The sequence below is a fragment of the Anomalospiza imberbis genome, chromosome 8 (assembly GCF_031753505.1).
Source record: "Anomalospiza imberbis isolate Cuckoo-Finch-1a 21T00152 chromosome 8, ASM3175350v1, whole genome shotgun sequence".
Lineage (NCBI taxonomy): Eukaryota > Metazoa > Chordata > Aves > Passeriformes > Viduidae > Anomalospiza > Anomalospiza imberbis.
This window is the reverse complement of record NC_089688.1, coordinates 30985809-31000343: the sequence shown is the minus strand read 5'-3', so window position 1 is coordinate 31000343 and position 14535 is coordinate 30985809. Positions and strand designations below refer to the sequence as shown.

General features: G+C 44.7%; 1 long non-coding RNA gene across 3 annotated transcripts; it reads left to right on the top strand.

The window, feature by feature from the left end:
- Positions 1–2895: 2895 nt before the first annotated feature.
- Positions 2896–12856, top strand: LOC137478379 (uncharacterized). Of its 3 annotated transcripts, XR_011001534.1 has the most exons (4): positions 2896–3108; positions 3221–3337; positions 5721–5745; positions 5850–6074. It is a non-coding gene; the product is annotated as an uncharacterized lncRNA (long non-coding RNA). The 3 variants fall into 3 exon arrangements; XR_011001535.1 differs by lacking the exons at positions 5721–5745; positions 5850–6074 and adding an exon at positions 12096–12856; XR_011001533.1 differs by having other exon boundaries at positions 5721–6079.
- The last annotated feature ends 1679 nt before the right edge of the window (positions 12857–14535 follow it).

Genomic DNA, 14535 nt, shown 5'->3' with positions numbered 1-14535 from the left:
GTAAAGGGACTTTTTGGAAGTGCATTAAAAGTGACTATTTTTTTTTTTTTTTAGTTATTTATTTTCTCCTGGAGAACTGGCTGTGCTCGGCTGCCCAGTTTACTCAGTGGGCCTTGCTCCCATCGTGTAGCTCCACTCCCTGTGGAGCTACAGCTCACTCTGTCTTCTAACTCCTTCCTCCTGTGCTGTCTGAGCTGGGGTTTTCTCTCCTGCCCCTCATGCCATCTTTTGGTCAGCCTTGACTGCTTTTTGTAGGCTGGTCCTTGTCTCCTGGGACTCATGTTCCAGCTGGCTCCCCCGTGCCATCGCCGTGAGTGCCATGGCATGAACAGGCTCCATCCCAACAAACAGGTTTTTCCTGGGGCTGTGCTTTTCAAAGCTGCCCAGACTCGTCCCCCTGTCAGTCGTGGTGCCCTTGGCACATCCACTTTCTGCTTCTTCCCTGCTTGACCAGCCAGCAGGCAAATCCTCTGGCTCCCCTCAGGTTGGAGTGGTGTCTCTGCACCATGGTGTCACCTCTCTCAGCTTCTGAGCTTGCTGTAAAGTCCCCTCAAATAACATCTGGGCTTGTAGGTGCAGCTGCTCCCTCCTGGTGCCTCTCATGGCACTCGATGAGTTTTGGCCTGCTCCAGAGTATGTCTGACTGTTCTGTTGCTCAGTGTGAAGTGCTGTTGGGCTGCCTGGATCCTCCCTGAGATGTGCAGATACAGGAAGAAGTAGTCAGTCCCTGGCTGTTTGCATGGCACCCTCTCCCTGCTCTCCCAGCCTCTGGAAGAGGCTCCCTGAGCACACCCCTCTTTTCCTCCTCTGCTCCCACAGCCTTGGAGATCTGTCTCCTGTTTGCTTTGGCTTCATCCCACGTGTTTGCTTCGCTTGGGACCAGCCTGTCTCTCCTTGCTGGTGCTTCCCCCTCCTTTCCTTCCCCCCAGTGCGAGTCTGTGGCTGCCTTTGCTGTGGCCTGGAGCTGCTGCTCTGTGCTGTTCCCCTGGAGCTGCTGGTGCCCGTGAGCTCACTGTGATCTCCTCCAGGGCAGGCACCTCGAGGGTCTTTGTGTCTGCTCAGTTCTGGCACTGCAGTTCTGCCCAGCAGAGTTGCCTCTCTCCTCAGTGCTGGTTTCACCCTGAAATGATGCTCTGGGAGAGCTGGGGGTGTTCACCTGGAGAAGAGAAGGCTCCAAGGACACCTCAGGACATTCCAGTGCCTAAAGGGGCTCCAAGAGAGATGGAGAGAGACTTGGGAAAAAGGCCTGGAGTGATAGGACAGGGGAGAATGGCTTCAAATTGCCAAAGGGTTAGATGGGATAGTGGGAAGGAATTCCTCTCTGTGAGGGTGGGCAGGCCCTGGCACAGGGTGCCCAGAGCAGCTGTGGTGCCCCTGGATCCCTGGAAGTGCCCAAGGCCAGGCTGGACAGGGCTTGGAGCACCCTGGGACAGTGGAAGGTGTCCCTGCCATGGCAGGGGTGGCGCTGGATGGGATTTAAGGTCCCTTCCAACCCAAACCAGTTTATGGTTCATTCTATGAAATGGCTCTGATAGTCCTTCACCAGACCTTTTCTCCAACTCTAGAAAATTCTCCTGGAACATGATACTCCTGCTCCATCTGTGTCCATCCCACAAACCTCCATCCCAGCTCCCACACTTTGCTCCCACTAGTGGCTCTTGGCCCTCACTCCTCCTGTGTCACCCAGCTGCCACTGCAGTGCAGAGGCTTTGCTCTCAGCCTGGGACAGTTTCTCTTAAAAATGTCTTCTGTTGAAGACAATCTGTTCCTGTGTCCTACAAACGCTCCCACCCCTGTCTGGCAAACTGTTTTGTCTTCCAAATTAAACACAGAGCCCCAGCGTGTTTTGATCTGCAGTGCAAGTATGCATCCCTGCATTTTCATCCTGATTTTTCTGTAGGATGTGTGAAGAGTGAAATCTCTCTACAGCTTCTTTCTGATTGAGATTGCAGAAGTCCCTGAATACTTTTATTATGTATTCTAGAGCTCATTAATCCTGGCAGTAGCACATCATCCACTTCTTTTCTCTTTTCCCTTGTGAGATAGAAAGAAATTTTACTTTTCTTTTCTCCTCTTTATTTCTCTCCTGGTAAGCTGTGAAGTCAGACTCAGTTCTTGCTTCCACTGCTTGCACAAGTGTTTTTACTCAGGAAACTCCAGTTCCTTGGCAGTCTGAGTCCACATGGCTGAGCCAAAACTTGTTTTCTTTATGAGATGCAATTGTTAGAGCCTTTGCCATCCTTGTGTGCCTGTGACCCCTCAGGCGTGGGACAGATGTGACAGGGAAGTCCATGTTCACAACCATACACACTGGCTCACAGGAGAACCAGGGCTCCAACACATCATCCAATTTCCCTGTGCCAGCAGGGATTTGGGAACAAGCCTCACCTCTGCCCCTGACCTTTTGCAGGAACAGTGCAATTCATCTCAACATTGTCTGCACTGAGGTGTTTCCCCAATCCTTGCGACTTTGCCTTTGTTCTGGGATAAAAGTGTGTGAGGAATGAGCTGCAGCACCTCAGCTGCTGGGGAGTAGGTTATGGTACACTGGAGTCCAGAGGGATGTCCTGCTCCATCAGCCCTGGGGGATGTCCTGCTCCATCACTCCACAGGGATGTCCTGCTCCATCACTCCACAGGAATGTCCTGCTCCATCACTCCACAGGGATGTCCTGCTCCAGCCAGTTGTGACCACGAGCAGCAGCTGAGGAGTTTGGCCACTCCGTGACCACTGTGGCCATGGGAGATGCTTCACCTCCCTCAAGGGCAGGGACTCTGCTTTACCTGAGGCTTGTGAGGCTTGGGGGGGCAGGCTCAGCTGTAGCCCTCAGGTGATGCTTTGAGTCAATAACTACAACACCTGTATCCAGGTAAAGCAGCCTAAACCATGCCCAGGTGAATCCTCACTCTTGATTCCCACTGGAGGTGTTAACACAGATTCTGAGGAATTGTGATCTTCAAAGACTGGTTTGAGTGATTCTCCTTCATTTTCCTTTCTAGGGACAGAGCCCCTAATCCCCTGGAGATCCCAATCAGTGTGAACAAAGAGTTCCAGGTTTTATGGAAAAACCTTAGGATTTACTGCTGTGAGATGATTAACATTCTTGAGGTAATTTTAAATTAAATGAAGGAAACCAAAGCATCAAAGTGTAGCGTTTCCAAGTAATTTCAGTAATGGAATATCACGTCTAGATGTTTGTGACGTGTTTGATTTCTTTTAGGCTGGGTTTCTAATTTTATTTAACCAGAGCATGAAGCCTTACGGTCAGAGGCCTGAGATGTGCACTTTTGGAAAAGTATGAATACCTCCTTGGCAATACTTGAGAGGAAAAATTTAGGTAGGTTGTAGGGCATAGGCCAACAAGCCTGTCACTTTGGATGTAGAAAATGAGGTCATAAAGAATTATTTTTCTGCTGTTTTAAACAGATTGATGGATAAAATGTTATGCAGAATAGCAAGTTGGTTGTGTAATCTGTGTTTCCTGTTTATTGACTATTGAAGTACTTGTAAATGATTTAAGGGAAGAAAGGAAATATGAAATGGGAATAATATGTCACCAAATACTGGATTTGCAGTGATTTTTCTAGGCACTGTTCTCATGGACAATGTGCTTTATTTGAATGTCAGGGTACATACATGAAATTATTGAATGTTACTTTTCTGGTGTGCAATAGCGTATGAATCAAGTAGTCTGATTGCATTGATTTTAATTTAGGTTGTGCTGCTCCTGAATGACAGTGCTAACATAAATTTTGCATTGCAACTGCTTTGGAAAGTAGTACTTGACTGCTTTTGACTTAAAAAACCCTGGGTTGCATTGGAAAAGCAATGCTTCAAAGAAAGTGGTCTTTTTTCCCAACAGGTTATAAAGAATTTATTGTAGCAAAATGCAACATGGGATGTTATTCAAATTGATAGGTCAGGAAGCAGGAATACATTATCTTTGTGAAGCAGAGTTTTTTCACACAGTTCCACACTTGCATTTCTTCATGGCACTGGGTTTGGTATATAAGGAGTGGAGAGGTTTCTTAAAACACTGCTTTAAAATGGAATGTTGAGAGTTAATGTATAAACCCACTGGGACCTAGATAAGGCTCTGGGGATCTTCAGTAATGGAGAAAATGAGGTGGACAGCGAAAGTAAACACTTGTTCCTGTAAGAGTGTTAATGTACCTTTAAAAACCCAAACTCTGCAATCCTTACAGAATTGAACAAATAATTTTTTTTCTTCTTTCCCCTGCTAAGTGAATTGGCTCTTTCTATATAAGCAGCTTTGCTTGGTGTTGACTTAAAGCCACCTCAGGGGTTTGGCACCTGTGACTCTCCCCTTGGAGCTGCCCTGGGTTTCGATGGACACTCAAAGAGCAGCTCTGCTCCAGGAGAGCAGGATGTGCTGGACTTGTGTCCTCTGCCACCTCACAGCTCCATTTTCCTCATCCTTCACAGCTACCCTATCCCACAGTCACCAATGTAAAACGACCTCCATGAGTTCTTAGCAGTTACCCAATTCCCAGAGGTGTTTTTTGTAACTGTTTTTCCTCTGTTCCTGACCCATGAGGATGCTTTCACTGCAGGGAGGTGATTGTCACAGCCTGGTTTTCTGTCCTGACTTGCAAACAGATTCAGGTGCTTTTTTAAAGCCAACAAAGCAGATGGAGGCAGCTTTAAAAAAATGAAGTTAACAGGACACTGCATGAGTCGTGCAGTGAGAGCTGACTGTGTTAGAGAAATATTTTAGAAAGGAGAGCTACAATTTTGTGCGTTTCATGGCATGTAGTGCAAATTCACTTAACTTTATCTACCTGGGCAGCTGGAACTATGTGGGTGTGACTGGAAATCTGAACTTACACTGAGACACATTCACACTCATCCTCATGGTTCAGAGCAGGATTTAGGAGAGCATGCAGTGGTTGGAAATGAATGGGATTTGCACTCCTAAATGAGTCAGACATGCAAAATATCTTTTGTTTTGCTCTTTCTTTTCCTTCCTTTCCTTCCTTTCCTTCCTTTCCTTCCTTTCCTTCCTTTTCTTCCTTTCCTTCCTTTTCTTCCTTTCCTTCCTTTTCTTCCTTTCCTTCCTTTTCTTCCTTTCCTTCCTTTCCTTCCTTTCCTTCCTTTTCTTTCTTTTCTTTCTTTTCTCTTTCTTTTCTCTTTCTTTTCTCTTTCTTTTCTCTTTCTTTTCTCTTTCTTTTCTCTTTCTTTTCTCTTTCTTTTCTCTTTCTTTTCTCTTTCTTTTCTCTTTCTTTTCTCTTTCTTTTCTCTTTCTTTTCTCTTTCTTTCTTTTTTCTTTCTTTTTTCTTTCTTTTTTTCTTTCTTTTCTCTCTTTTCTCTCTTTTCTCAACAGACTCAAATCAGGCCAAAACCAGGCCTCCTCACTGTCCTATTTTTCCTCCCAAAGACTGTGCTTACCCTGAACATGAATCTGGCCTCTTTGTAGGTAGCATAATCCTGATTTTCATATTATAACTTCCTGTGTAAGACCTCATCTGCCCACTGATGCCTTGAGAAGTAACTTATAAGACCACGCTGTGGAAACTGGCTAACAATCCTATGCATTTCTCTCCCCATATTCCTTTCTCCCGTTTTCCCCCTATTTCCTCCCCCATTCCTTTCTTTTAATGTGGAAGTTGGCCCTATGTCGTCCTTAATTCTGTAAACCTCTGTGGTATTTAAGAAAGCATCAGGATTTGCTAACACTCCTCTAATCCTTTGTATTACAGCTTTTGAAGGTGGGAAGAATCACAGGTAATTTGTTTTCTTCTTGGACATGTTAATAAGACTGGATGCAAAAAAAAATGCGAGTTTTCGAGCGAACGTGTTCTTTCAGTTAATTGAACACATTGTTTCAGGGTATGTTCTTAACTGCTGCTTTAAAAGTAAGCCAAAACCTGTCAGAATGGTAATTGAATAATGAGTGCAAAGGAGTAGGAGAGCTGCTGGATATAAATAATAGTTTAATCAGACCTGATGGCGACGCAGAACTGCCGCTGGCCTGAATTCCCATTGGGACTTTTCCTCTGGTGCAGCCACATCCCCGAATCCCTGCAGATCCAGTATTTGCAAACTGCAGTAGCAGCAGCAGGTTTTTCTCATGACCTATTGTGCAGCCTCCCCCGCAATGGGCTCTTGCTCTGGCTGCCGCATAAAGGGCTCGGGGCTGCACTTCTGCCCCTCTGGATTTCACACTGGTGCCTAGGAATGGCACCACGCATCCCCGCTTTCAAGTGACACCGAATGCCTCGTTTTCTCCTCTATTCATGGAGGATTTAATTGCCCCGCACATCAAAAGCAAGATATCCCCAATTACCGTCCCCCTCCAGCCTCGCTGCCTATCTCGGGATGCGTGCCAAGGGATCCAAGGGAGGAGAATGGAAGTGTCCAAATGCAGGCCAGAGGAGATGGAAAAAAAAGGAAACTGGCACAGACATGCAGGTGTTAAAGCTCCTTTTAAAAATCTTTCCCCTTTCCTTCTTCCCCCTTTCCTTCTTTCTTCTTCCCCCTTTCCTTCTTTCTTCTTCCCCCTTTCCTTCTTTCTTCTTCCCCCTTTCCTTCTTTCTTCTTCCCCCTTTCCTTCTTTCTTCTTCCCCCTTTCCTTCTTTCTTCTTCCCCCTTTCCTTCTTTCTTCTTCCCCCTTTCCTTCTTTCTTCTTCCCCCTTTCCTTCTTTTTTCCCTTTTCCTTCTTTCCCTTCCCTTTCCCTCCCCTTTCCTTCTGCAGAATCTTTCCTGTCCTGGAGCACAGTGTTTTTCAGGAGCAGGAAAAGGCAGATACACTGTCTCTGACATGGGGTTTGTGCCCTTCCATCCCCAGAAAAATGGGTCATCTTTAAGGTCCTTTCCAAGCAAACCATTTTAGGATGCTCTGCACAGCACTGCAACTTTAATGGTGTTTTAGCAGGGTTTTATGCAAGGTGCTAGATGCCCATTCCCTAAAAATACTGCTTCTCTCCACCTCCTGCAGCTTCTGCTGTTTGCCAGCAATAAAGAATTACTTGATGAACAAAGCAGGTCAAATCCAAACCATGTTAAGAACTGGGATTTTGGGGAAAAAACTTTTGTGAAAAACTGCTGTAGCATTGTTGAGTACAATCTTACAGACAAATAAACTTGCTTTTTTTCATCAAAAGGCAGTAAGGCTACCCACCCTGAAAGTTCAAACTCTCAAAATTCTATGTTGTTTCTTCCTCTTCACCCCCTTTTCTGCCTGGATTTCTTTTGTACTTGTTTTACACACCTACTAGAACATGAAGCTCTGTTTTGTTTGTTTCTGGTAAGGTTTTTCTACTGAAAAAAAATTTAAATGGGTGACTGCATTCCTATAGTATGGGAGCCTCCCGGGGTGTTTGCAAAGACTTTTCCCTTCCAGCTTTGCTGCAATGGAGATCTCAGAAAGAAATGCTGGTTTTAAAAGTTTGTCATCTCATGGAGGAGTCAGGAAACTTTTTAGGCTGATTATAGAGATATGTCTTCAAAGGAAATTAGGGATTCAGAGAAGACTTCACTGGTGTGCACATCAAGGTGAAGAATGCATTTGAATTAGTAAATGATGAGGAAATTATTCAAACTTCCTGGAGGTCGCCTAGATAGGACAGTCTGGGGAAAAAAAAATGGTAGTGACTTGAAACCTTTCCAGAGAGACATCCAGACATGGAAATTGACTTCTGCTCACATCCTGCATCCAAACCCTGTCCAGGATGCCTTGGAAATGCTTTGCCTGGAGGATGCCACCAACTCCCCAGGGAACTGGCAAAGAGCAGAGGTAGCTGAGTAGATCCAAAAAGTGATAACTTGTACCGTGATATGGCTGGGGCTCCCAAAAATTTTAGGTCAGCCCAAGTAAGGCTCGGTTGTCGCCCTGCCTTGCTGTGCCACAACAGTTCTGAGCTACAGCCTCTCTGAGCAACAGTTCCTGAGCTTCTTTTGGGCGTGTGGATTTAAAAAAAAGCCTGTGCACAAGCTGCATCTTCAGGCTGCAATCCTGGAAATCCTTAATCATGTTATAAATGCATGAATAGTGTCCTTCAGGGAAATGCTGCTGTTTCTGTGCTGCAGGTTAAGCCCAGGCACAAAGATATCCAGTGTTAGGGCTCCTGGTGATTTTCTTGTACACATATGCAATTTCAAGTGGCTGTCTGTAAACTGAAAGATTAAAAGTGAAGAAAATGGGGAGAGACAGAAATGTTTTCAAGTTTCTCTCAGAAGGAGGAAAGCACAAGGAGACAGCACTTTTGTGGAGGCTGTTTAAGCAGCTGGAAAAAATGCCATTTGTCAGGGAGTTATGATAGTCTAGTCTAGACAAGACGAGTGCCTGCTTCCAAATCCTGACAAATTAATGTGTGCTGCATCTTGGAAATATAATTCAGGTCCTGACAGAGATTTCTATTGTGTCACTGTGAGTACACACACATATGCAGGAGCATATGCACCCACAGAGGGAAAAATCCATTTGTTTTACCTTGTGGGTTTATCCTCACGGTTTATAAGTGACTGTCAGTCACTAGGGCCACAAACATAGCAGAATGTTTGCAAATACCCAGTTCAGGCTAGTGGAAAGCCTTTTTTCCCCTCCTTGGCACCAGCTAAAAAAACCCACTAGCTGTCATTCAGAGCTGGATTGCAGGGGTGAGCTGAGACAGTTCACTGGACTGTGTGAACAGCAAGTGTAGTGGAGATCATAAAGGTGATCAAAGTCAAATTTCAATAATCTTTCTGGTGGTTTTTGATATTTTTTCCTTGCTACTTCTGCATGTTGGATGCCCCTGCCCCTTGTCCCCCCGCTCCTCTTGTTAAGGAGAGTGTGATGGACACTCTGATGCTGCAGAAGGTTCTGCTTCACTGGGATACAACCCTGGCTGGCCAAACCCTCCTACAAATACATCATAATTTATCATATCATCAGCATCCAATGCCTGCACTAAAGAACCTGGTCCCATTTGCCTCTGAGCATAAGACGACCATCAGAAAAAAAGACTTGCACAGTTTTATAGCTGTAATAAAGCACAGTTCCATTGTCTGCAAGGTGTTATGGTCCTTCCTTCTACCTGTGGCTGAGAAAATTTGGATTTTCAGCTCCAGCATTCCCTGTTGCGGTTCCCCATCTCTCAGAGTGTTGTGAGCTGTTTCACTAAAAGTTGTTCCCCCTCCATGCTCCCTGAATGTGAAGTCTCAGGACAGATTTTCCCTGCTAGCCTTGCTCCTCATTATTGGTCTTTGCACTTCCAGCATCTGGGAGCAGCGTAGGGAGCATATGTTGCTATAATTTATTTATATTTAGGGAAAGCCTGGTGTAGGTTGTGCACTGCTGAATTCCCCTCTCGAAGGCTGTTTCCTTGATGTGTCAGCACAGTGTTTGCAGAGCTTTGGTGCTTCCTGTAGTAAAGACTGGATTCTCTGTTGTGTCATGCCACGAATCCCCTGGTAACCCCTGAAATGATATTTTTAGTTTCAAACAAGGGTTCTGATGCTCTGCAAGGCTCAGAAAACTTCTATTTCTCTTTCCCTAAACACCTCTTTATATCTTTGTCTTTTGGATCTTTTTTCTGCTCATGGAGACCAAGGTCAATACTCTTCAAAATAAAATTGGATGGCATAATTACTGTTCCGGCTCAGTTAAGAGCTTGAATGTTTCCATATTAATGTCTGTCATTCTCTTCTTTTGAATGACAGTGCTTCTGACTGGGAGCTGCCAAGAACAGTTTGAACATTAAAGATGCATGAGTAAAAACACTGTATTTTGTTAAGACAGTCCATTTGAATGTCTCAGAACTATGTGCTCATATCACATCAAAACTGCCAGCAATGGCAGGGCTTTTCCTCTGCAGAAAGGGGGCCTTGTAAATAGTTGTATTCATTGGAGTTAAAATTAGGTTTCTGTGGTGTTGACTTGCAGCCAGCTTTTCCCACAGGGCAATTTATTTAAGGAAAAAAATAAGCCTTAAAAGAGTAATGTACATATGACATATTCTGTGAACTTGAGAGTCCATTTGGACTAAAGCTTTCTTTGTATTTCTTTCATCCATGGTGCATTAAAGGAACAGCATGGCAGTAAACAAACGTCCCTTGAAAATACACAGATAATGCAACATTTCCCTGCAATTTGAGCTCCTACAGGTGTCTTCTGTGGGGCTATAGATAGAAAAAGGGAATTAAATTCTTCCTTGAACCATTGATCTGGGAGAGTTTGCCCAGTACTTGGACCATGAAGGTGCCCTTTGTTCTCCCACTATGTTGCTTGGATTTAAAAATTAAATCAGGATTCAGATGGATGTCGATGAATTTTTTTTTAAGAGAAAATAGTAAACTCTGTGAATTGACCAGAACTTACATGCAAGTAAGCAAGCAAGCTGGAATTTGTGTTGCACACTGGCATCCTGGTTTGGTCCCCTCCAGAGGCAGAAGTGCCATGTCCCCAGGGAACTGCCCACTTGGGTAACAGTGAGTTTTCTTCCTGCCTTTTGGCCAGGGTAAGGAATAAATCTTGGCCTTTGTCCCAGGAAGGCATTATTCACTTCCCCCCCTCTCTTCTGCTCTCCTGGCACAGCTCCACGACACCCTGGAGTGTGGGCTCAGGAACAAGGAGCCTTCCATAAGGAGTCAGTGTGAAACCTCTTATGGAAAACAAAGCTGATTCAATTAAATATAGGAAGGGAGATGTGGTGTTGGCTTTCACAGGGAATTAGGATCCCCTTACTGAGTCCTCCACCCTCTGGTTTGCCAAGTGGTCCTTCATGCAGGTCACAGGTGGATGTTTATTTTGATTTCTCTTGGAAAAGTATTGTGGATATTGATGGGAAAAGTGACTTATGGTTCAGGTGCTATTTTCATACGGATAATTTGTCCATCCTACTGAGCACTTTGAGGGGTTGAAATACCAATTCTTGTATCTTTTGGCAGTATCTGCTTAGTGCAAAATTTGTTATCCTCAAAAGCTTTCTACTCACTATCAGTCCCAGATGGTGCTGCTGTACCTGCAAAGCAATTACAAGTAAAAGGAGCCTCCACATATGCACATTTTGTTATGTGATTTTGTGGGGAGTAAAATGTATCAAATAAGGTTACGTCTCAACTCTTGTTTTTTTGGTGTCTGTTCACATCCTTGTCTGATTCCCTGCTACAGCAGGTTTCCCTGAGCCAAATGCAGCCAAGGTGGAGCCTTAAAGATGGTCATAAATCAGCCCAGATACAATAGCTCTGCTTCTGACACCTCCTGTAAGCCCCTTGTGAATTCCACTGGGTTAAATTGCAATGTACTATAGCTTAAAAACCAAAATCCGCATTTGGAGGGTAACGTTGCTCAAGAGTTATTCACAAAGAGCAGTCACCCAGAAAAAAAACACACATCAAAGGAAGGTCTTTACACAGGACCTATATTAGTATCAATTCTAAAGTGAATTCATGATGCTTTTTTATCAAGGAAGCTTCATGAACCTTATGAGGGCATGGGAAGGCAGTACAAGCAACGACAGTGCCAAATCTTCTTCTAGGAATGGTCATGATCATGAGATTAGAGATACAGTAAGAGATGTCTTCTGATCTCTGGTGTCTCTTTGGCTCACCAGAAATACCTTCAATTCTCTACCTCCCATCTCTTTATATTTTATTAGCATCCTATTAAGGGAAGCCAAGAAGTATGAGACACAGCATGTTTTGTTTCTCAGCGTGCAAACCCCACCTTATCTAAGAGATTTATGTTTATCTTGTAGACTACACCTAAATTATGTTTGTTTTATTTGAGGTTTCAGTAGATCGAGAGCCTCTAAAGCCAAGTAGCCAAGGAGGAACACAGAATGTGTGTGTGAAGGTGTACAAAAGGAGTAGGATCACCAAATGAAGATGCAATGAGTGTCCCTTACAAAGCTACCGAAATCTGTGATTGTTTTGCCCTGTCAGATTTTGCCTAGGCTTTGAAGGGTTTCCTCTGGAAAATGAACTTCTCTACTTCTCATTGAATTCAATTAATGGCAGCGAATAAATATGAATCCAGGAATAAAGCTTTGTCCACTCCTTTATTTTTAAAGCTTTGTCTGTGGCAAGGTTTCTGCGTCTTAAGTAGAGAAAACGAACCACTCTGCCTCTATTTTTTTTATTTTTTCCTGCAGGGTATGACAGCTAAACTAACATTTCTGCCTGCCAGCGTCTCTTGGAGCGTGAAATGAATCAAGGGCAAGAAAGAATAGCAGAAAGTCTGAAAAGCAAGATTTTAGGTGTGTAGAAAGACCTGTTTCTGTTTGCCTTACTCAAGGCTTGTGGGCAGGGCTCTGAAAGCTCCCCCTTCCCTGTTTGCTTTGGCTCATTCAGCAGGAGAGTTGTGGAGCATCTCCCACCAAGCTTGGGCTCCCTCCGGGTGGAGCGCTTGGGGGAGAAAATGTGGAGATGCTGAGGGTTAAGCTTGGATTTAGCCAACTAGTTGATTTTTAATTTATTATATTTTCATGTATTGGTTGAAGAAAATGGAGTTTGATCAACTGCTTGGGCCAGGGCTGGATGTCAGCCTGGCTGTGGGAGTGGGGCTGGAGCCTGCGTGGCGGCCGTGTCTCCCGTCCCGGCCGAGCCGCAGCGCTGGCACGTCCAGCAGAGGCACAAAAACCTTTCCCTTCCACACACAACCTCCTGCCTCCCTGGTGCCAGTAAAAATAAGAGAACAGCAGGGCTTGAATACAGACCTCCCTCAAAATAACTCTGTGGTCATGGGCTGAGGGCAGAAATTGTTCCTTCTCCGCAGCGCATGTGAGATAAATGGTTTGCGTGATTACTTCTTTCCCCTTCCCCCGTTCTTAAAAGACAGGGTTTAGATTTTTGAGTGGTTTCCTTCAAGGAAGTGCATGAGAGCTATTAAATACATATTTCGCTTGGAAATATCACCAGAGCCTTCTTTTCCTTGTACTGCAGAAAATAAGTGTATTATTAAAATACTTTTGCTTCATGGTAGTATTTTATTGGGTTATTTTGCTCAGTCTTATCTATTCTTTATCACTTTTGATGAAGTGATTCCTCTGGCAACAAATAATTTCTCCTAATCACACAACCCAGCCTGGGAATTTTCCTAATTTACTCCACAACATACTTCAGCAGATGGAGGAACAGGGAAAACTGAGGAATGCTGAGGCGCTTTTGCTCACTCCCTCTTTCTGGCACCCGAGATTAAAGTTCTTTTTCTCACCACAAACCCCTGACCCCTTGGCTTTCTGGTAGCTCAGCATCCTCTAGATGGCCCTTAGGCACAGCATACGCAGGATATGTGCAGGGAGAGCAAGAATGGAGTTTCCTGCTGTGAAGGTCTCAGGGATTCTGTGAAATCCCAGAGAGATTCGGGGAAATCTGCATTATAATGCAGCGCTCGGTGCAGGTCTGCACTGAGCGGGCACACAAAAGGTAACGGAAACTAAATGTGTCAGGCATCATCTTTCTAATCCAATGTGGGTCTGTTTAATCTCTTTCAAAAGATGTCTTAAGAACTCCCAGTGTCTTCATTGAGCGCTGGGCTTTCACTGCTGCCCATATGGGGGCTGGGCTCTGGGGTGCTGGGGCTCTGACTGCTCCACATCCCCCAGGCTGAGGCTTAATTAACACATAGAGGCTTCAGCCTGGGCAGGAGGGCATGATAGTGGGTCTGGAGAAATTGCCTGTATCCCTATAAACAGCTCCTTCAGGGGCAGGAGGAGGACAGAAAAGCCCTGAGATGTAACTCAGGGCAGAAAGTGCCAGCTCATTCCAGCTTCTAAACTCCTCCACCTGCATCCTCCTGTGCTTCCACAGCCACTTCACCTTTGCTTTGCCTCCTGCAGAGCCCCCTGGCTCAGACCCCGAGCTCTAGACTCAAAATTCAGTTTCTGCTTTCTCCCCATGATTTTGTCGTTCCCCTAAGGCATCTCTGGAAAGCTGAATGCTGTGGGGAAGTGGAGCAGTGTGCAGAATTGGTGGGAAGGAAATCTGTGTTGAATATTAATAAAGTCTTATGGCCCCAAAAGCTGTAGCTCTACTGCTTCATGGAGTTTGTTATCTCATCATGGAATCACAGGATGGTTTGGGTTGGAAAGGTCACCTTGTTCCATCCCCATCCCCCTGCCATAGACAGGGACACCTTCAGCTATCCCAGGGTGCTTCAAGCCCTGTCCAACCTGGCCTTGGACACCTCCAGGGATGGGGCAGCTTCTCTAGGCAATCTTAAATGTTATGTTATTATGTTATATGTTATGTTAGTTATGTTGGAGCAAGGAAAAAAGTCTGGGTTCTTGTAAGACTTAATGTGCCATTAACCACACAGTAAAGTAAGAGTAATATGCCAGGAAGAAAATGGTTGTAATGAGCAAGAAATTAATGGATGAGAAATGAAGAACTGGTACAGGCTAAGCTTTTATCAACATTGATCTTTGCCTGCTTGTGTAGTTTCACAATAGTTATTTTTGGCTACTTTGGGCAGCATAAAGCATGAAAGTAGAGCATAAAAGTAAGGAGGTGCAGGTAATGAGAACAGTGCAGATGCAGGTAATGAGAACAATGAGTAAATCAAACAGGCTTTTTTTCCCTCAGTACTCATGG